This window comes from Anopheles coluzzii, chromosome 3 (assembly GCF_943734685.1).
Source record: "Anopheles coluzzii chromosome 3, AcolN3, whole genome shotgun sequence".
NCBI classification, from domain to species: Eukaryota; Metazoa; Arthropoda; class Insecta; order Diptera; family Culicidae; genus Anopheles; species Anopheles coluzzii.
In genome coordinates, this window is record NC_064671.1 from 25,141,543 (window position 1) to 25,165,810 (window position 24,268).

The 24,268-nt window shown below is 42.6% G+C and overlaps 1 protein-coding gene across 1 annotated transcript in view; it reads left to right on the forward strand.

Annotated features, from left to right (window-relative positions):
* The window catches only part of LOC120959803 (zinc finger protein ush), a 135,060-nt gene that overhangs the window by 22,504 nt on the left and 88,288 nt on the right, over window positions 1-24,268 (forward strand). The window lies entirely within an intron of this gene.

Sequence of the window (24,268 nt, forward strand, 5' to 3'; positions counted from 1 at the left end):
GAATACGATGAACGAACAGAGCGACACAAACCACTGTCAAATGAGTCGCCATCCCTTCTTGCTTTGGAGTAGAGCTTCGGTTTAGAAGAAAAAAGAGAAAGAGAACGATACTCAGCAAAATCGTTCCATGGAGCTTTTCCCCGTCACTCATCGACACAGTCGGTATGTCTTAATCGAGATTTAATTGTACAACATTCGTCAACGGACTTAATCGGTGGAGATACCGGCGAAGCGATAGAGTTGGACAATGATCTGGATAGGCTGTGCTCATTTTGGGTGTGCGTGGGATTGTTATAGCAAAAGATGATTTCAGTTTTAGAATGAGACATTTTGGAAGAGCTCACACCCTACAAAACAGTTCAGAAATGAAGTGATTAAAATCGTATTATCATTGTCAGATCATCTTTCAGCGAGTAATAATGATGGAGTCATGTATTGTGAAAGAAATCTTCGAAGAGTTGTAAAGCAATTTAAAGTTACCTTTGCCAAAAACCTTGACCTTACCTTGATAAGAAAAGCAATACATCCAATAATTTAAACCAGACTCCAAAACCAGACAAAATATCAAAAAACCCTTCTTACTACCAATGATTGTTCCCTGTAGTTATCAAGCAGACACTCCAGTCTTCTTCTTCTTTGGCTCAACAACCGTTTTCGGTCAAGGCCTGCCTGTACCCACTTGTGGGCTTGGCTTTCAGTGAGTAATTGTTTTCCCCCCATAGCAGGATAGTCTATCCTACGTATGGCGGCTCGGTCTATTTGGGGATCGAACCCATGACGGGCATGTTGTTGAGTCGTACGAGTTGACGACTGTACTACGAGACCGGCTAGACACTCCAGTTACTGAGGGAGATTCAACACCTTTCCAAGCATGGAACAAAACAGATATCATGTTGAACCTACCCGCAGAAATTGGTCTGCTTGCGCACAAGACACGCATGAATTATACTAGCCACCTTCCAAGACTTATCGGCGCCAACCCGCAGCGTGTGGCGCAAACATGCAGGTTACCGTATATTCCTGCAGGAATCAAGACCCCCAGGAAGTGGCATGCTTGTGTAGCTAGTCTGTCACCTTGACCTCAGTACATGGTACGATGGAAGAAGTCTTACAAATGCGGAGAACTTGGATATTGAATTTGTACCAACATTAGCAGGGGTCGATGTTACAACGACGTCACGTTGTTAGGCCACTTTTGAGTTCAAATTGCTTGGACAAATAACAAATACAAATAACAGCGAGGAACAATGCGGAATGAAAATTTAAATACTAATTACTGCGCGAACAAATCGTGAATTTTGGGATGAGGTGGTCGGGCAGCTGATTCACAATCAAGCGCTAAAGTGTCTTTAAAAGGACTTTTGCCTCGATGTGGTCTCAGCACGTTTTGCGCCATTAGGGATAATTAGTCAAGCCGCACGATCGTGAGAAATGTATTGTTATCAATGTTGAAGGAGCTTCAATGTGGCGCATAGCTTTAGATTGTTTTCACACAATCTTATTTATATGAAAAGAGTAGAGAACTTGAGGATATTTTAAGTTATTCTAATGATATTTAAACATATTTTGGATCAATTTCGAAGGCACTTTAATTGCTTCTCTTTTCCACCAACTCCCATCGTTCCATTTTTTCTTTTACTTTGCTGAACCATCTTCCAAAACCGCTGCACCGAGGACACGTGAGAATTGCATCACGATGTAGATCCGCACAGGATGATTTCACATGAACTGCTCGCTGGAGCCGGGCTGAAATGGCGCGAAAACGGTCCACAACCACACGATCGCTGGCCGGCGATGACCACGGAAACCTTGAAGCCACCCGCAGGATCACTCCTACCTCGACCACGAAAACCCATATAACACTTTCACGGCTCGTTAAGGTTTATTATTTTCGAGGTTCGGCCTTCTTCTGCATGGATGATTACCGTCGTATCGGGCGAAGGTAGGCGGGCGAACGTATAATCAGCCGAAGCGTGGAGTCGTCGATATCGGGTGGATGATCGCGGACCTGGCGAATGGAAAATTCGTTTCGCGCGTTCGAACTTCTGTGTTGTTCTGTGTTGGTGTTGGTCTCGTTCGCTCATGCTTGCCTGGTTTACGTGGCCCATTCATCGTAAGTCTTTTTCCTCCCCGATTCTTCGGGATGCAGATTCTGATCGCATCACTCGCACGCTGACCGTTGCATTGCAATTTCCTGCACCGTCCGGTGGAACAGTGTGTCAGCCCGTTTGCTGTGGATTTCTTCAATCACCACTCACTTGGCATCATCTCCAGCACCAGAAGATGAAGGTGATTGTGTGCTCCTTGGGTCTATGGTTCGCCCTTTGCCCAGGAACAATGTAGCGGGAAGCTGCCGTTGCTGATTGATCTTATAACTCAGTGAGCGAGGCAGAAAGGACATGGAAATAACTTCAAACAGAAAAACACATAACTTTCCATGCCAGTATCGAATTCGTGTCTTCTGTGAACGGTTATCTCAAAGAGTGCATACGATTCACATTCTCGAGAAAGCGGCTGACGATTTTTTTACAATTCTAAAATATTAGAGTATGGTTGTGGTTGTTTGAAAATAAGGACTTGGAGTAGCATGATTAGAATTATAATTTGTGGACCAAAATAGGCCATTCAATTGATCATTCTTTTCTTCAAAATCAATATGCACTTCTCTCTCTTGCTCTGTTGTCGCTTTCTTCCTTCGTTGGTTGAAATTTACCCCATCTCATTGGAAGAAAGACCACTCGGTTGAGTTTGTTCCACTGCTTAACAAGATAGCTCAAAGCAGATAGTTACCGAGCTACGATGAAACACTCACCGGTACGCAAGGCATTGAAAATGAACGCAGCATCTCAAACGGGAGATGAAGAAGCGTGAAACTCGAATCAAACAAAACGATCTTTCGTTCAACCGTTGTTTAATGTTGTCTTGTGAGGGTTTGTTCTTCCTCTTGTTCACCGGTTGATCTGCTCCACCTTCTCTGCTCCACCTGGTCGTGCGTTAGCCATACCAGCGGCAAGTACGACGTGTTTTACCTTAGTTTTACACTCGCTACTCCTTCGCCGCGTTGTATTTAACGTCTTTCATCTTAAGATCCGACCTCTACCAAGAGGCAATAGTTCTGCAGGTCTTCCACTTCACTGGCAATGATTCGAGGGCGTAAGTGTGTGCCTCTGGATCCGTTGTTCCTTGGAACTCGCTCGGTGCGGTACAGAAAATGAAGATCGTTTGAGCGGAAGCGTTCAATGCGTAGTTACTTACACACCACCGGGTTTGGAGATGGGCTTGTTTATCCTGGGAAAGGTACTTCTTCTCCTTTTCCCGTTGGGTTCAGGGTAGGTAGATCGATCTGCTTTCTTGCCTCCTAAATAGGATCAGCAGAGAAATCAGATTCATCTGCGTTGGGTTGTTACAGAGGCAAATAAAAGAAAAGAATCAAAAACCACCATCCAACAACCCCATTTCCCCATGCCACGCAGCCGTTGATGATGATGATGGTGGTGGCTCGATAGTGGACGCAAAGGAAATGCGATCGATAAAATTGCTATTCTCTTACGCCGGTAATGAAAACAGTACGCCAGCAGTACCGTGGTCTCAGTCAGGTTGTTGTTGTGGCTGTAAGGCTCGGTAAATATACGAAACACACACCTTGAGAGCGAGCGATTGGAATCGCGATCGCGAATGAGATCTTTATGTGTGCGAAGTCGCCGGGAGGGAACGGAACCGGCTTTCGCGGGCCACGATGGCATTCGTGCGATATGAGCGCGTTCAGGTGTTTTGTGTAATAGGAAGGCAATTTACATTCATCTTCCACAGTCGCAAGCAAGCAACTTTTACAAACATTGGGGGAGTTTGGTCAGTGTTTACTTCCACCGGTTAGTTGTTCCAGCTTAGTTTTGGTCAAAATGTTTACGTTATTTAATTAAAATTAAATCGAACTGTTTTGGAAACTTTTCACGATTGCTTTCGTAAGATTCACGTGATCCTTCTCTTTCGTTTTGCATCGCTGAAAACATGATAATTGGACTGGCACAATGCCATGTATTCGCCAGATGCATCTGTATCGATTTGTATCCAATTTTATTCCCGACCAGCATCGGCACCGACCGAACATAACCCATATGTTACCGCCAATGCAACGAACCTGCAGCTGTAAATCCACCTCGGCTTCAGCAATACAATGCATTGTATTTGTATCGCGTGATAGAAATCTCCGAAATGCTCTGTGATCCTTCGTTGCCATGGTTTCTACCGCACGTTGGATGATTATGGATGCCGTACATTTTTCTTTCTCTGTCCGGCGATTTCTCGCTACGATAAGACGAACCCGCGTGCTGTCGGAACGTCGTTTCGCGCGTAAAAGAATGCGTTTTTCGTGGTTGCATCGTTCGCTGTTTGCTTCCAATGCGTTTTGCAGTATAAAAAAGTGGTACAAAACTGGCTCTCCAAATTTGACCGGATGTACGGTTCGAGGGATATCTTGTCCTGAAAACAATCATATTGTCTAGGTATGGCTTTCGAGCGACATTCAAACGACAGTGGAATCAAAAAAGTCTTTAGTTCAAACTATAAACTTATGTTTTTCAGAATTTGTTTTTACACTTGTAAATAAAAGTGGATATATAATTTAATTTCATATTGATCAGCTCTGTTATTCAATCTAATAAGACAACCTGAACTGAGAAGATCAGCAAAGATACAAATCGTTTTTGAAAGCTCATAAAAGAGCATGCAAGGGAGAAGAAATTGCTGAAATGGGTGAGGTATAATTTCACCTTCAGATGATTCGAACTGCGGTGTGAGATTCCAGCAAGAAGATAAATCAAGCTTCGGTCAGCAAGAATTCGATCAAGATAACACTTGCGTAGAATTGGACTTGGCCGAGAGTTGAATTAAAACAAATCCTTTTCGGAGATCCAATCACGAGAATGAGCGTACGAGCCTCTTCCTGCCATCTCAAGCCAAACCGTCCAGGAGGTCCCCAAAGGCCCACAGGATCAAGAACGCGTCCAAATCCGCATTCGCGCACAGACACACACAAACAATCGCAATCATGGCACAATCGTGCGCAGCATAAAGCACATAAATAATCCGGCAATCCGGGAATCCGGTCAACCGAATCGAACAGCCCATCAGCCAGCCTAACTACGCGCAGGGAGGACACATCCTCCGGAAAGCTCCAACGAATCTTCAGCTCCACCGATGCACCACCGTGAAAGAGGAAAGATTTGAATCTTCACCATTTCCTCTCGCCCAAACCAAGCCAAAGGATCGAACCCCCTTTTGGACGATGGAGAACACCGAGTGTGAGTGTGTGTGTGAGAGAGAGAGGGGCAAAAATCGCACAACACAACTGCACCGAAGCCAGAACAATCGGTTCCGTAAGATCAGCATTCGGTTCTGCGTATCGCGCCAGTTGCCAGAGCCTTTTTTATTGTTCGACGTGCCAGATCGCGAATGAGATCGGGTTCGATTCGTTTTGTTTTTGTTCCTCTTCCCTTTTTGCGCACGGGCTGTGGTGCGTATATTCAATGTGTTTCAGTCCGGGGCACACAATTGTGCATGTGAATGCAGCAAAGGGAGAAGGGAAGGAAGGAAGGATGCCGCTTTTCAGCATCTGATAAGCGAGGTTTTCGCTTGGCATTTGGGTTTTGTTTTGGACGAACCAAACGGCCAGCAGCAAAGCGGTGAGGTCAAAAGTTGTTCGTTTCCGATGCGTAAGCAATGTTTATTTGAAATTCTCCTTGCATCGTGGTTTGAATATCCTCAACTTACCGGGGATGACGATACAATCGGAACATATGATTTACCAATGCCCAAAATACAGATAAAACAAATTTCCTGAAGTTAAGTGATAAAGTTGTATAAAAATTGTTCTTTGGATGTAATAAAGTTCCAAGTGAAAGTGCGAAAAATGGAACACTTCGCCGGTATTATCACCCGCATCACGTACGCCTCAAGCAAGAACCTCCTCTGCTCTCGATGAAACGAGCTTGAAAAACTGAACCTTGGCAACTGATGGTTACTCGTTCCAATCGAACTATTTGATCAGCTTTAATTCCGAAATAATAAACCATAATTCATAGCAAAATAATACATTTCTTACAAGGTGTTAATATCAACACATTATTACGGTTGGCTGGTCTTGGCGTGATCCCGTCCGACTTTTTGTACCACGGGGAACGTCCAGCACGACGAGATTCTCATTCCTCGGGGGCCGTTCTTCCGTGCGCGGCCCGATGATCGGATCTGCTTGTGCGCGATCCTCATAAACTGCGGCATGTCAGTTCAAAAGGTCAGCGTTGCGGGAATGCTGGCTGTCTTCCAGTGTGTCTGTGTTTTTCTCTCTTCACCACCAACGCCAACGTGAAATCACGCGCTTTTCCCTCGTGGTTGTGTTGGTCGTTCTCGTTGCGTTCTCCATCGCTTGACGTGATGGCAATGTAGACGACGCGACTAAGGGTGTGATATTGACCGTATACCGTACAACACGTGTTAAAGTTCAAAGGACGCAGCCAACACAAAACGGCGTAAAACAATACCGGAATCATACGAGCAGGGAAAGAGCAGTCGATTGCATCCTACACTTCATCTGCTAAAAAGGTGAGAAAATGCAACACAGTGATGGGTGCTGTAGGTAGGGTACGGTGCAAGGGTGCAATTTCGGTGGAAAAGCTAGATGGATCGAGATGAGTTGGGTTGAGAAAGAAAAAAACCAACGTTGGAAGAACGAATGAAGAAATAATGAAGCATCGTGATCGAATGTGCATCAGAAAGAGAACATCTCCGCACGTCTTATAGCAAGAGTAGAAAGGATGGAGTGCATTCGCCCAAGTGCGCCGGAAGGGAGTCGAGCCGGTGAGCAAAGATCGTGATTTACACCTTAACACTGCATTCTGGGCATTTGTTCTGAAGGGTTCTTGTTCCATACTGCCACGAACACGGAATACTCAATCGAGGCCACCGACTTGAGGCTTCCTAACGAGTTAAAGACCAACATTGAACCAAGCTATGCTGCCAACGCTGAGGGTGAATTGATTGAAATCAAAGGAGTTGAACACAAGCGACGAACCCGAACGTTATGTACAAGTCTCTCGAATGGAGATTCAAAATTGGTACAATTATGCTTTCCGAAACATTAAGCATACCAAACAAACATATTACTTGTTTAAAACTGAAAACAAATTGGAGGGTTAAATAACTTAAAGTCGTCACTGCAACTCCACCTCAGCGGACGAATAACCTTCTATCTAAACGTGCTCCAGCGTAGTAAGTAGTCCGTAACGAACCACAAACTTTTTCATGAATAGTCATCACTCACAGCTGGATAAGCGACCTCAGCGAGCACAGTCATTCAACGTCACTGCCCAAATCAAATCATCTGATAGCGATGGGAAATGGCAACTCAAAACGGCTTTTATGGCACCTGCAACATCCTCATCAGCGTCATCGTTGATAATTATTGAGCCACTCAAGCCCGAAACGTCGGAGCAGTAAGCAACACATTTTGGGTGTTTTCTTTTGGCGTTATGAGGAAAGTGGGAACGATCGTTTCGGCGGGAAATTATAGCCACACACAAACGATCATGCCCGCTCTGCGATTGTCTAGCCGTTTTCACCAGTGTGCAGTTGTCGATTGAGATAAGCTGCAGCTCCCAATGCTTGAAGTTAGAGTGTCTGAGTCGTCCATGGTTTGTGTGGATGTGCCAGATCTTGGAAAAGAGGTGTGCCGCTTAATGGGATGAATAAATTTGATCGTACGATCGTGAGCACACTAGAACGGCGACATTTACTCCCCGGGCGCAGTCGGTTGAGAGGCTTCATAATTCACACCCCACAGCCCATCACGATAACGCTTGAGAAGCGACGGTTTTGGCCGAAAACGAAAAAACAACTAGAACTTATTTCAATGCGACAGTAAGCGAGGAACCCGCAAGCACATAAGATCTATTTACGATCTTGCGTAGTTTTGGCTTGCTTCAGGCAATTCACCTCTATTAGATGTTCGATAAACGTTTCCTATCAACGTGTTAGAAGTGCGCCGAAAAATTAATTATTAATCACGATCAAATGAGCGGAACGAAGCACGGGCAATTCAAACAAAACTGCGACGCAAGACAAAACAGACGAGATCCACACGCCTAGCGTGATCGGTACGCCCCAGAAAAGCGCAAGGGAAGAAATCAAGAAAACTCCTTCAGATACCCTTTAGTCACACGGGCACAAGAAGCGTGTAAATTTATGGTTACAATTTATTAATGAAGATTTAAAAAGCAATAATTTATTTTCCAAATGAAACCACCCAACATTCTGCCCTGCGCTACCTCGGCCGGATGGTGCTGTATCAGCAAGTAATTGAAGCGCGAGCGAGGTGGAAGTATTAGGATGAGCTTTTAAGCACCTTCTTTGCCATCGAACCGGAATCCAACCGCAGCTCCAAGGCACGGTTGTCGCTGGTGTCGGTTAAGTGAATGGGCGTTGTGCGAGCGCGCGTCCGTTTGCAAACCGTGGGCCATGGAGTGTGGTGGTTTTTGGATTCGCCGTTTTCCACCTTTTCTTAGCCTGCGGTGACCACGACGCTGGAACGATTGCCGAGGCGTTCGTGCCTGCCTGCCTGGTTGGGATGATTTCTTACCATATTCAACCGAGCCCTACGTTGTGTTCATCGTTGTTCAGCTTGTGCCTGGCTGGTTTCGTTTCTTTCCGACTCTTGTTTGTCTCTTCCACTTATCCCGTGGTTTTGTTTTAGTCGGCAGAATGTTGTTGGTGGCGGTAGGATGAAGATGATCGTTTTTATTCATCGTTTTGCTGCTGTGAACCGATGCGGGTGTGTAGAGGACGACGAGGAAGGTAGTAAGCCTCGTGCCAGCATGCGAATAAAAGAAACATTTATTCCATCGTTTTACGGTGCCGCATCAACCGCAGCCGCCGTTGCGTTCGTTGACAGTTACAAGTTGTTAACAAATTTGAAACCTATACCCGTCGGCTTGAGCCCGACCAGCTGGCAAGTTCATGACGGTTTTCGAAGTGGTTGGGATGGGTTAGGGTAGAAGAATTGCTGCAGTTACCACGGAAGGTAATAAAGAGTTATTCCATTTCACTTAATGTGAAATGAAAGCTATCAACGACTTCATTCATTAATGAGCGATGATTTGCCGGAGAAGTCACTGTGCAACGAATGAAGAAAAATGAACCAAGTATTGATTTATTACAAGTCTGGTTTTTGGTAGAAAAAATGCGGAATTCAAGCATGAATAAGTTTTGTTATCGCGTCAGTTCTTATTTGTTTGTTGTAGGTGTCAAACGCCCTGGTCATCCTAGGAAAAGTCGTTGATTGAGGGTGAAAGTATACCCCACGTTTTATTGTTTCAGAGAAGAAGATGCTATTCAATCAAGAGTAACAAAAGATATCGCGCTTCCTGTTTTCTGTCAGTATATGAATCTTTGTTGCAGCGTGATTGTGTGTTCTCATCTTTGTATTTTGCCTTCGTGCTATTTTAAACGATTGTTTATAATCACTGAAGCGTATGAAAAGACCAATAAAAGCATCCCAACATCAAACACTTTTAATGTCATAATGATTTAAAAAATGCGAAAATATCAAATTCATTCTTTTTAAAACTGCAATTATAAGAGTTTAAGTATAACTAGTTTAAAACCATTTCACAAAACTCAAAATTTGGTGTAACGGAAAAATATTCTGTCCAAACAATGTTATCGCTGGATGACCACACACGTCTGTCACTTTGATCGTTATCGCTAACGAGACCCTCAAACGTTTGTTATTTTGGTTCTGCTTTGCCCTCAAACCGAAACAATGATCCGGATATTGCTCATTCCATTCGAGATGTAGGTTATCCGCTGTCTCCTGGTGACTTTGTGCTGTACAATCTACCAAACGAAATGCAAAATTCGTTCGATTCAACCGACGACACGATGAAACGGTACGCAAACGCGATAGCGATCGAAGAACAAATTGTATAATGATTGAAATATGTAAGCCCTCCCGTGAGTGAGTGTGTGTGCTTCTTATATTCCAAACACAATGGACATGGGCCTTTTTGAACGCCACTCAAACTCCTAAAGCGAAAACGCAGAGAAAAAGAGCAAACTTATTCAGGTCGGTAATGCCATTGATCCTCAGACAGGCGCGACACACGATCGCCTCACGTGTCGAATGGGTAACCCTTTTGGCTAACCACTTCCCCATTTTTTTATGTTTTTCGCTCTTTTTTAACAAGCGGTGAAGTGTTTTTTGTGCATTCTTTGCTGTATTATTGGGCACAGTTTTGGTGCATAATTGGTATGCGAGGAACGTGCGGAGAGCTTCAAAATAGTTTCGAGGAAGGAATTTACAATCGATCGATCGATGACGTGTTCGATTTTGGCATCATTCAGCTGATGTCAGCGTCGATAGAATGTTGAATAAATTTATGAAGACCTCACAGCGAGTCTACATTTGCCAACTCAGTTTTTCTGAACACTCCTATAGAATAATATTCGAATATGATTGAAATTGTATTACATATATGTCCAGCATTATTTCCTCACTAACCAAAATACCTCACTTCAGCCGTTCATCAAGTACAGTAAAAAAGTGATCCGTTGTTGTTCACTTTGACACTTCAAACCACACACCCAACGCACGAATGGCACACGCTTCATTGAGTCGTGCGTAATACGAACCGGTTAACGCCACCGGGAAACGCTTTTCTACACCAATGCACACCGGGCAATCGTCAACACGCAGCGGAATGTGGTCGCATGTTGGTAACGTGATAAATGCAACAGTCCAGCCACCCTTTTCCTGCATGACCGACCTCACCGTACTGTACGCAACCGGATGTCCTGTGCACGAGGGTTGGAAAGGGATGAGCAAAGGAATTCAATCGTATCGGGTGCGTGTGAGCCTGAGTGTGCTTATATGCTTACAGGTAATATCGAGCACAATGCAACAAGAGGTAATAATAAACTGTTTTCGATGCATTTGCTCCGTTCGGCCGCCTATCGAAGGCAAACACTTTGATGCATTAAGAGCATTTGTTCGATGCATCGATGAGTTTGTTCAGCTTGAGCGAGCGTTTTTGCCTGCACTGGATAGAATGGAATGCAAAGATATTGACAATGAAATAAAAATGAAACAAATCTCAATAGGAGCTCGCGGGAAAAAAGACGAAAAAAGCAGTTATTGTAAAATACGCATCCATAAGCAGAAACAAAACGATGATCGGGTGAAAAAAAGGAAAAGAAAATAAAAGCAATGCAACAGAATGGAGAAACAAGTTCAAATGGAATGAATGAAAGCGAATTAATACTGTCAGCGTATATTTTGATAGGAAAAAGTGTTCCATTGTTTCCAGCGCTAATTGAAAAATCTATTTAAAAAAATAGAAACAAATGGTCTTATAATGCTTTTGTTCGAAGAGCAAAGAATCAGAGAAAGTAAATCAAACTCGACCGCGAAAAAAAGGATTTATGATAGATTTAATCAAGATAATTCCATTTGCATTTCAAAACGCAGTCCTTCAATGAATAATTTAACATTAATAAAAAAGTGCTTCGTCAATGGGATCAATAATTGTGATGCTTAATCAAGCTTCAAAACACACTTGCAATATGCCATAACTGCATAAAGTATTACCAATATAATTGAAATTCCATTCTAAAACAGCACGAGCTAATTTCCTGTCCAACTGCTGCAACAAACTGCCTCTTTCTGGCCACAAAATGATCCTGTTTTACTCTACGCTCTGAAGGATAATCTTCAATACCTTGTTTAAAAATATTCCATTAAATGGAAGCAGCACAAACACACACATAATGCGACAAGCCTTGCACTTCAGTGAAAAAGCATGTGAATATACCAGCGTATGGCACCAAGAAAGCCATCGAGAAACGACCCCATGCCAGTAGATCCCAGCAGGACGTGTGCCGCAATAAGCTTGTGCTGGTTCCGGCCCAGCTCGATGCCAACACAATAATCGTTTATTTTCGTCCTTCTTTTGGCGAGTATGAGCTCCTACTGGCCACCGGAAATGTAACACACACCAGGTGGTCCAGGGGCGGGACATCGATGGAAGGAAAGCCACTCGATATATTTACAGTCGATTGCATAGAAATTGCATTAACATAATAAGCTGCACTTGCCCGCAATTCCTTTTTTCTAGCAATATCCTTTCAAGTATTTTCCCCACAACGGTTGGCTTTCAAACCGTGTTTTCCCGTATTCTACACCGTTGTCCACCGGAAGATACATAAATAGCGTCGCTGCCGGTCATAATTCGCGTCCAAACACCGCACAGGAAACGTTATTTGTTTTCCACCTTGTAGCATGTTTTTAATTCCACGCTGGTGAAGGACCAACAAACGTTCCGTTGATTTCGATCCAAATGTCGCTAATGTGATGCTTTACAACAATAGAATTAATTTAATTATACCGTCAACGCAAAACCACGACCGTTCACATTTCAAGCGACTATTTGTGGCTTAAGGATGTGTTGTACGCGGTTGAGGATTTTGCAATGAAGATCCGTTTTCAATAACTCGACCCACACCGATGTAAATCATTGTGGCCATGTCCTTCCGCTGTTTTAGTGCGGTTGTGGCTTTTTTCTTAAAATGTTAATTTAAAACGCGCACCATTCTGCCCGGAAACAGTCTCGTTCGGTCCTTTGGACAAGAAACAAACGATGTCATTAATGAGAATGTACGGTTACCGCCAGCTAAAAACAAACATGCGTACATATTTCTCCTGCCACCGGAAAGGTTTCCAGCACGATTTGTTTGCAAAATTATCTTCTAAACGATGGCATAAAGACCGGTTCCTTATCGTACAGCAAACTGGAACCGACTCCACGACCTTTGGAAGACATTTGCAAAGCGATGGATTATCTTTCGCCAGAAACGGTTCGCCATCGATGGTCAACGGTCTGTCGCGTCACACCCACGTCGAAGATCGGGCCGAGACGCGTTGATGAAATCGATGAAAAATCGAACGTCATCCATAGCGAGTGGGGTTTAGTGTCCTTAATGGCTGAGCGACTGCCTTGCTGACACTGCAACCGTTCAATCAATCGTTTCGGGGGACTAGTATGCAGGGGTGCCGTTGACGACGTTGGCTTATTCCATGCGATAAATCGATGAAAAGATGATTAATGAGCTGGTGAATGAAAGTGGGGATTAAAAGCATGTAGAATGAGTGTGTTTTTTCACTAAGCTTTGAGAGACACTCATGAAGCGGGTACAGTAGGGGACATCGAATTGATTAACTTATTCTTTGAGTTTCATTGTATTTGTTGTTCTTAAGAGCATTATACCGATAATTAGTTCATTAATTATTCAACAATTTTCAAGCAGAAGAACTTACTAGTTGAAGCATGAAGTTGCAGAGGAAAGTACTAGTTGAAGTATTTGCTTTGATTGTTTAAGTGGGCTAAAAAGTGTTGGCGAGTAATCTCTGATTAATGATGTCTTTTTATTCGCAAAAGCTTTTGCAAACATCGGCCCTTAGTTGGTGGTCAATATCGGACGAGACTGCACTTTGTTGCAACACATTGTACGATGTTGAAAGTAAGCGGCTGATGGTTAAGCTGATGACAAATGTAACCGGAGATCAGAGCTGTTGATCGAATTCATTTACCAATATAGGTTATTAAGTGCTAGAAGATTAAACCACCTCCAGAATGGCTCGTGAAAGTCTGAACTGGTAACTGATGGTTAGCAATAAATTATACTTTTTACATCCCCAAGTAAAAATATCTCTTAAATGCGAATCAATCAAATACGAATACAGCCATCCATAACGCTGTACTGAATTTTCATCTGAATGTCTACTCCCCTGCTTTCCCTTTTAGTGTCATTTTTATGAGATATTCGATGAAATGTTGGTCTAAAACACATTCATTTTTTAGGACGAGTTCAACCTTTCGAATTCCGATACGTTTATCTCTTCACTGTGTTCTTTGGAGCACCACATCCGCTTGACAGCGATGGAATTCAATGCAGGCTCTCTTCGTATTCGCTCTTTCGTTAGCTCATAAATAAATCTCATCTCAAATCTCAAAGTCACATAGTTCAGTATTCTGAACGGTGTTTCCTAATTTCCTGCCTCTGATAGTCATCCTTAAGTCTCGCAAAACGAGAGCCAAACTTACACTGCTATCTGCGTGTCCCATGTGACTTTCAACCCACTCCGTGAAGAAGAATCTTTCCCCAAATCTCGTCCTCATGCGACCTGACAGAAGTGTGGCAAAAATTGTACCTCGAGAAGAGAAGCATAATTTATTATCATCATTTCTATCATCGCCACCGTTGTAATAAGTTTTCCTTGGAGCAATCCCGAGGTATTTGAATGTAAGAAAGAGACACTAAAATGAGACAAAAATGTAACTGTATGAGATGACGCCGGTAGCAACTTTGACGATGAAGTACTCACACTCTTTCCCACCGTTCCGTTGACGAAAGCCGGTAGAACTTACCCAGAGTGTCTCATCAAGTTGAGCTCTGTTCAATCACCCCAGCTGCTCGGTTGGGAAATAGGTAAGAGAGCCTCGGGAGAAGATTTAAATCAGCGAACAGAGCATGAGAAACGACCGAAAGCGGAAGTGAACCGATTTGGAAGTTACAAGGAAAGAATTTGTGATGAAATATCTTCCAAAGGGTTATGAGTCTATTTTCCAAAAAGTGTGGTGGGGTTGAAAGTGTAGTGGGGTTTGAATGGAACGCTCGAGCGGGAAAATAACCATAAGCAATCATCATCATTCGAGAGTGTAGAATGTTTCTTTTGATATCGTCTTGCAATATACTGAGAGTAAAGTTATGATAAAATGGGTTTTCGATTTTTTTGCGCAAGGGTGGTCTTTATGATATGAGTTTGTATGACAGAATAAAAGATCCGGACTGAATTTCCTGACCTTCATATGACGATTAACTGCTGTTTTACAGACACACAAATGAAAAGGACATTTTGACATAGACCTATCTCTTTATTTTTCAAATATTTTAACAGTTTTTGAATGTGTCGTGAACTCTTAAAATATTGCTTTTCCATTATTTTCTATTGTTTTAGGCACATGGATTGTTCCACTAAACTGTTTCGATGAGGGCAGAATAAACAATTGGCTAAACTTTGCTAAACTTTGCTAAACTTCTATCAATTAAAACATATCATCTCTCTTATTCTGAAGTCCTTATCTTAGACACCTTTTTGAAAAGCACAATATCCTCATAGTAATAGTTATCACACAAAACCATACACTCCGCTGATTTGATAAATGTTTTGCCGAAGAACCACTCTTTGCATTTCATAACAATTTCCCCGAAGACGATAGCGTTATTCTTCCGTGCTCTCGTTGCGAACCTAACTAGTTTCATCGGAAACACTCGTTGTTGCAGTATCAAGATGAAGGTGGCAGCAGCCAAGTGCATAAATTTCACCAGCATAACGCAGTAACTCCCATCTGACTCGCTCTCTCCTACTCTATTTTCCACCCTTTTTAAATGGTTTAGATGAAGTGTTTCCTAAATGCCGTCAGAACGCTTCCACCTTCTCCAGAACCAACATTCTTCGCGGCATTACTTTCACAAGTCCAACGCTCCAATTGTGCGATAACTTGTTTGGCGTGGTACGGCGCCTCTAGGACTGCTATCTGTTGCGCGGTTCCGTTGTCATTTCCTAGATACTTTCCGTGACAACTGGAACCACGAGAGTCCCGCGAGCTAACCCCCAACCGATAGTTGAGTGTATCTCCTCTCCTCGGTTGTACGATGGTTGGTTGGTTGAATGTATTGCATACAGAACCTGCTGGTACCTGCGGGTCATAATCGGAAACTAGATAGACAATATATTTTATTCATCTTTCCAGCAGTACAATCAACCACGCAAATGGAAAGCACGAGGTCTCTACAAGAACCTCTAACCTTGTGGTCGGATGACAATGTTTTTCGCGATGGCTACAAACACACATACATTCACCTCGAAGTGCGTATCACAAAATGATATGATACCTGTGCACTTCTACCCTCGGGTCTTCAGTCGGAAGGTTCCGGATCGTTGACGCCCGTACCCTTTGCATTTTGCAATTTTATTGGACTGCAATGGAAAATCGCGATTGTGTCATTTCCATTTCCTAACAACTTCTGATACAAGCCGTTGTTTATCATTGGTGAGCAGAAAAGAGTTCTATTTCCACTTCAAATAACATGAAGACCCTGGTCTTGTTGCCTGTTCCCTGCTTTCCTTTAACGTGTGTGACCGTGTGTTTTATTCTGGTGTATGATATGATATTTATTTTATAAAAGCGACCCAACTGGAAATGGAAATGTCGGACCAACAGACGGATTTTAGCGCACGTCTATTTCTTTATCTGTCAACCGTGCTGGATTTTGCAATAAACGTGGTGCTCTCTCCAGCATGACGGCCAACGCTTCTTGTTCTCTGCGCATACCGTTGGTGATATAAATAGCGCATAAACAATAAACCTTCGCTAGATGGTGGAACCTAAATCGCGTCAGGATCCATCCGAGTGTCTCCGCTGTCTCTTCCGGCGGATGGGATATACTGGACTTATCCGATTCTTACCGGGTGTCGAGAGCGGGTGGAAAAGTACGAACCAAATCCTTTTCTCCCACATCAAGACATTTTCCCTACGAGTCAAGGTCCGCACCCGGTTGAAGCAGATAAAGTTAATCCTCCGGCAGGCATGGACAGTGGAAACCATCATCCTGGTACAATCCTATCCAGGAATGTGTCACGCTCGCTGTTGCAAATGTGTTGATTGTTGTGAGCGTGTCATTCGCAAAAAAACTGAGAAAAGGTTTGAATGGGAATGTGGTGGAGCAAAGGGAAAGCATCCAATTATGATAATAGCATGGGTAGGATTGTGGTGGATGGAACGGAGTTGCTTATGGTAATATAAATGTTTGAATCGATCAATTTCAAAATGAAGAGTGAAAAAGATGAGTTATTTTACCTTCTTAGATAAACAATCTGAAAAAAAACTAAAAAAATCTTTTTCTGACAGTAATGTACGTAATTGGATAGAAAAGAAATATGTTTAATAACAATTACAATGATATTACTTCAATCACAGTAAGTAAAATCCAACATTCGTTTTAATTCCCATACATGAAGTGAGCAGCAATCTCTTTACTTGGAAACTACTTACTTATTTTCATGAAACCTTCCAAACAACACATCAACATCAATTATTCACTTGAAAGCCGAAAAGAACGTTAATTATCCAACCGAAAACAAATCAACTCGAGTGACAATAATCAAACCCATAACATACATTACCCCCATAAGGACATTATTAGATGTGGTGATGTTGACATTAGTCCTTTGAGTCCTTGTTTGAAAACGAACGAAGAATCATGAGACAAACGCCCATCTCGAACAACACTGCTCGATTTGTATCAGTCAGCCTCTGCCCAATTTAATCGATTGGAGAAATTAATGGTGTTAATTTGACTGACAGCTGCAGTGGGCTCTTACACCAACACACACACTCACACTCATTATGCTATTTACATTATGAATTAGACTGGTCGTTTGGTGAAATACGTTGGTAGTGACCCAGAACGACGGTGGCGCAATGTTTAGATTGATGAGGCCCGATTACGGCGACCAAATGCCGAGGCCGGAGTGTTGACAGTTACAACCACCGTGGAGTTCGTGATCAATATCGTCATCATCATCATCATCAACATCGTTACTGAGCGACCGTCACCGTTGTAGTCATCTGGGTGGATTGTTGAACCTCGGGAATTGGTGTTATCGTGGCTAAAGCGAATGTTGAAAAGGGCATAGATTGAGGCTTTTGATATTTAACAACATTAGAAGGATTTCTTGGTGGTCTAAGCTTTTGCGAAAATACAATCATAGTGATACAAAAATGCTCTTCTTAATTGCTTCTATATTAACTGGCATGCTATCTGTTTCAAGTTTTCAAATCTAATCGAATTCCAGCATTTTGACACCTATCTATCGGTTCAAGCAATTTAAATACAATGCTTATTCTCTTTCTCCTTATTTTTTCGACATGATATGATATCAACAATCAAGTTTCAATCTTTTCTTCTTAATTAACGCGTGTTATTCCTATTGCTCTCAACAATAATACCTCGTTTATTTTCAAAACCCAAAAAGACCTCAGCATCACATTTCTCGTTTCCATCTAATTAACGCTCCTTTATTTTGTTCAAAATCAAACAAACCATTTGTCTCCCTTCTGGTACTATTCTCCCAAAGCACCTTGTAACAATCGTAATCAGGTTAATCGAATAAAAACCACACACACACAGTCATTCGTCGGCAAGTAACTTACCATATGATTAAGCTCAACCGCAGTGGCGTGAGTTTACACCATATTGCTTCAGCGTACCTCCTTTCTTCATCACTCACTTCACGTATTCGCCGAACGGTCAGCTCCGAAACTCATGTGCCCCACCCGTTGGATAATAGTTGTTTAGTCAAATAATCCGTTAATGGGGTGTAATTTTCGGGTTTTTCTTTTCCAGAACGTCCAGAACCGAACGACCCGAGGGTAAACACTCCAATCGGTTTGCTTCGGTTGGAGCGAAACCGTAATTATGTTGTTAATTCCGTCCATTCAGCACTTGGTTGGTTCTACATAGTAACGATGGATGGTGTCCCTCGCTGTTATGACGTTTGTTTTCACATTCACACCAGCATTGGTTTGCTGTATAATTTGTCTCATTAATTATGCATCTACTCGTGCCGCATTACATTATGGGCTTTCCTTATCCGTGGGGCTCGTGTGGTTGGAATGTGTATTTGTTGTACGATCGTTAAGCGAGGTTCGGCTCTTACTCGATCGCTCAGGTCTTTTGTACCTATAGTCGGTGTATTAGCCCGTACTGTACTTGATTAAGTACCCATTTGTGATTATCGGTAATAAAACAAAAGAGATTGCACTGTAGCACATTCAGGATACAGCTATAAAACGGCTGACGGTGCTAAGCCATCTCTAGAAAATGGGCGATAATGATCATTATTTATTTCTGCAGAACACCATTGGATGGAAGAAAATTTTGATCATAAATCAAAGAAACCCGCATTACTACACATTTCATTACTCACACCAAAGTACATAATCGTTCAGATCAAGGCATAGAATTAAGTCATATTTCTAGCGTATCATGAATCTCATTCAAAAAATTCTTGTGTGGATCAAAGGTAATTGGAAGTACTTTGTTTTACTTACCAAACAGCTCAACGAATATCCTTTGTTTGATTAGTTTGGTTGACTAAATGACATAGTTACCAATCTACATGATATACAGCCCTTGACTAAATCATAAAGTAATTTAACGTCTTCCGAAAAAGGTTCGCCATGAACCGTTAAAGCCTGTTTCATTGCCTGTTTTGTCATGTTTCGGGTCATCAGACCAACAAGCCATCACCAGAGCTCTAGAACGCATGTACTTTCATTAGCTTCGGTGTGTCAATTTACTGCAGTTTTATTGTCCCGTGTGATACCATCGGCAAGATTCGAGGGACGCTTGGTCTTGGTCAAGCGCGCGAATAGCAAGCGCACATAAAGATCATCAGAACGATCGACGTACCGTCGCCGAAGAGGATGTTCAACGCGATGTAAGTAGCGTAATGCTTACGATTCACGCCACCAACCGACCGTTAACTGTTAGCAACGTCTGTCGACACAATCCAAAATCGACTAACAACAGTCGGCGAACCTCCTCGACAGCCTCCGACGTGTCCAAGTCTCGCCAAGCTCCATCGTTCGATCACTGCGCCATGATAAACCTAATGGATCGCAACCATACGATCTAAAGTGGTTTTATTTATTTTATTTAGCTTTTTCTTCTCTTGCTAGCACTGGTATTGGAATCTCCCTGACCGGCCAGTTCATCTGTTCCGTTCACTGATAGGAGCGGAACCAGGACCAGGCCAAATCTACAATCTGCACACATCGAAAAATGGCTGGTTTTGGTTGGTTTTTGGTTCGGTTTTTGACCGTCACACAGCTTAGATTGGAGCGTACTGATTGGGGAGACGCTTTTGGACGAGAGCTTATTTCAAGCCCTGACCATGCTATCAGTCTGACCATGACTGCTGAACTGCTTTTCTTTCTTTGGCGCTTATCAGATAGCGTTTCCTTCGGTGTGGTTGTGCTAATGCCAGAGGTCCTTGACTTCTGGTGGTGGGGAGATATTATTCCACGGTGATGTCCCAGTGGCGGTGACGGCTCGATACAAAGGCTGATGTGTGATAGCTTAACTAAATGGACCACGATGTTGGACCATCGGGAAATCGAAAACCTTTTACTGTTGCCCGGAGCTTTGACGTTGTGATAGGATTAGCTCGAGAGCAGGGTCGTGCTAATTAATAATCCGATTTTAATGAATCATACTCTTTGGTAAGTCGGGACAGAGTGCTAGCGAAACGTCTAATCAGTTGAATGCATTATTGGAAATGAAGTAAACGGATAGTAAACTTTTGCTTTTACGGAAATTGAGGATGACTCTTTGATTTCTTTATCAGAGAACTTACTCAAACTACCTTAAGGAATGCGCAGCATTATTCAGCAATCATGAGAGTTACCACTATTTGTTACACAAAGAAACAATGGCCATACAATCGTCCAAGACCAGGAACAATTTATCTTCTATTGGCGCCATTAAACGAGCACCGCAGAACTGGCCAAAGGTCACATTTGTTCGGCATCCACACGACAGACTTTTTTACTTTCTCTTCAGTATGGAAAACGGGACATGAAGTCACCACGTCCGGGGTACGTTGGCGCGACAATTTGGTATTTTGCGATATATTGTCGCGATCAGCAATCCCTAAGCCGACGAAAAATGGTTTACATTTGGACCATATCATCTCTCCCTCTCTTTACTCGTTGACTTATCTCTTCAACCCTTCCTTTTCTTGTCTGCCTTTCGACCACATCCCACTCTGTCCAGTGGACGGAACAAAACTAAAGATTTCAACGGCAGCAACACGAAGAGCCTCTGCTGGACCTCTCCTTTGCGTCGTTGAAGTCGGTTGGCCCATGGCGCTCGGAAAAGAAGAATGATATCAGTTTGCTTATCGGCATACAGCACTTAAAGCAATAAATTACGGAAATTCTGCTCCGCTCGCTCGATCTGGGCCCGCCAGAACCACCTTCGGGATTTATGAAATCACTCTCGCAGTGCTCCCCAAACTACGCTCACGTACATACGCGCTTACCTTTGCGTTGAAAGCTTATCAGGGATTTATTTTCCTCGTCCTACACGCTTCACCACGCTTCCCCTTCTTCTAGATCGCAAATGGTGATCCGGTGATAGTTTGTTCTGGACGATGGCGAGAGGGGCGAGAGTAGCAACTGGAAGCTAAAGTAAATCCCGCCCTCAATCCTTAAGCAGCTGACTGTTGGGCTCCATCTCGCCTACCAAGAGTGAGATTAAGCTGGAGCTGACGCAAGCTCTTGAAAAAAGTGTCTAAAGCTATCAACATTATTTGATTAATCTTAAAATATTTCGAAAAGATAATCTGACGCAGAGCTTAGGTTGATAATGTTAATGATTTAGGAAAGAAAATATGTTTGAGGAAAATCCTTGAACAAATTTCAAAATTGTATCGAAGATAATTCCATGTGATGTATTCAAAAGTTTAGAATGTTAAATCAAGTCTTGTGAAGAACAATGTGAATAAAGAGAAGCAATATTTCCCAACACTGTAGGTTTGGGTTTCTAACTGAAATCTTAAATACGATCTCGAATCCTCAAAATCTCCTTCAGCTGAAAGATTATTAATAATAACTATCCGATATGTTGCTACGTGCAAACACATTTTTTACCAAGAAAGTAAAGATCTGAACGCAGAGCTCCGATTGGTTAAAAGATCAGGAACTCCATCGTTACTCCACCGTTTGGTATGTAAACGATCGAACCCAAAAGCTGTTTCGCCTCAATGAAGCCTGGAAGAAGCAAACAAAAGAGCAAAGCAAGTACACGATTGCACGCACCAACAAACAAAAAAAGCTTTCATCTACCTCCCCGACCAAAACCGGATGAAAACAGACTGTCCGACTGAAAGTATGGCGATGGTGAGCGTTGAAGCACAGCATTTCAGAAAGCGAATGAGAAAAAGAGTTTGCTTATTCGGTCGCAATGGTTAGCACCGCCCCAATCGCGTGTACAGCGCAACTTTGCACGCGATCAAGGCCTAAACAAACACTTTCAAGCAGTTCAGGTTGTGCGAGAGGTGCAAAGTTGAAGTTGTTGTTGAATATGGCTTGTATCAAGAGTGACGTATTGAATTCCAAATTTTCCCATCAAAGTGCGATATTGTTTTTTGTTTTTCATTTGTGATAACATGAACGTGTAAAAGTAATTATAATTATACATATGTCGTTGACTTATCAACTTCAGTTTGTGTTAAAAAAATCCCCATCACATTGTATCCCATCGTTTAATGCAGTAAAACCAGCTTCCCCTTCAACAACACATCAGTTAAACCTTAACAAAAGATACACCAAATACACTTTTTATCTCCACGCTACAAACGCTTATGTTACACATTCCTCACGACCGATGGTGATAAATTATCATCCAAGCGCCAACGCGAACGATTACAACCAACAACGAACGTGCACAGACGCCGAAGGAATCTATCCACCTGGTTGACCAGATTTTGATTAGTGTCGTTGAATAGACATCGGTTTTTTCTGCCTTTTCCATGTATCAGAGAGTATACGTGGTTTTGGGAGTTCCGTGTAAAGGGTTGCACAGGCTGCCGTTGACAGCGACCGCCGTCAGCACGATATCGATGCTGGAACATAAATCTTATGCTTAGACCACCTTCGCACCACCTTCACTGAGTTTGGTGGCTGATTTACATGCTTGCCGATATCACTGTACAGTCAGCAGTGGCGCAACATTCCTGGTACGATTGACAGTGCAAAAAATTGGGGTCTGCCCGTTGGTGGAAAGTTTTGGACCAATCGATTGAGTTTGTGACATTTTACCGCTTTTCCATAATCGAACGATGGTTTATCGGGTGTGAGCGCGTGAAAATGGGAAGCAAAACGTGCGAAAAGAAAAGAATTACCCGTGGAAGGGATTGTTGGGTGTTGGTCGGTCGCTTATCTCTACCGACCACAACCAACCAGTGCCGCTCGTGGAGTGAAATGCTTTGAGTTACAACACTGACAATTCTTGGCCGTCGTCTCAAGCAAGGTATTTGAAAGTGTCACCAGAAAACAAACAATCCTTCCATCATTTCTGCTGAAGGTAATTTTTGTTTGCTACGGAGAGCAATAAATTGCGACCAACTGATGGCCATCTCAAGCAGGGGTCAGGGAGCATTGATGGACAGCAAAAATAATTGCATTTAGAAGAGTTTCTGTAGCAAGTGGGCTGTAGAAAAGACTTCAAACATGAGAAAAACTGTAAATCTAAAAACTATTGTTGATGAGTTTTAATGCTGTGATGCAATTGTGAAACTGAAGCCAACGCATTCACATAAATGATTTTGTCGTTATCAATAATTATCTCCATCGAAACACTAACACCGGTTAATCCTGCTGGAATTCAAAATATACCATTCGTTGCCATTGAGCAAAGGCGTTGATGAGGAAAATTCCATATCAATTGCAAATTAATTACAACCCAATGGATGCAACAGTATTATAGGTGACCAGACCAAAAAAAGACATCCCAAAAGCCTTGGCACCACGGTAGTGTCCCCATATTTGGACAAAAGAGTTGAAGCATTACGCATATTGGCAACGAAACATATGCGGTTGTTAAAATGGCTGTTTTGGAGGCGGTTGATTTCAGTTTATCGCAACTCCGGTGCCCACAAGCATTGTTTCATGGTTCAGTACGCTCAACCGCCCGTGAACCGAGAGTGAGTTTCTGTAGGCTGTAGCTGATACCAACAGGTTCTAGGGAAACATTTTTTTCCTGGTTCGACTGAGGCTTATTACAAACCTGTTGCAAATGAAACGTAAAATAACCAGACCCTCTGGCTTAACTTGGGTGGTGAAGGTAAACGGGACGAAATGTGAGCGATAAGCCTGATGTATTGTAGACTGCGGCTTTTATTACTTGAATTATGAGTCACCACATGAGTCATAAATGACAAGAATGATGTTGAATGGAATGTTGACGTTTATGTGTGGCTTAAATATTATTTAGCTTGGGACATCAAATCATAGTTTTGGTGAATTAACTCAAAGGATTTGGTGAGCTCCGTGTGAAAAAAACATAATGGTGTAAATAATATTTAAAATACCAA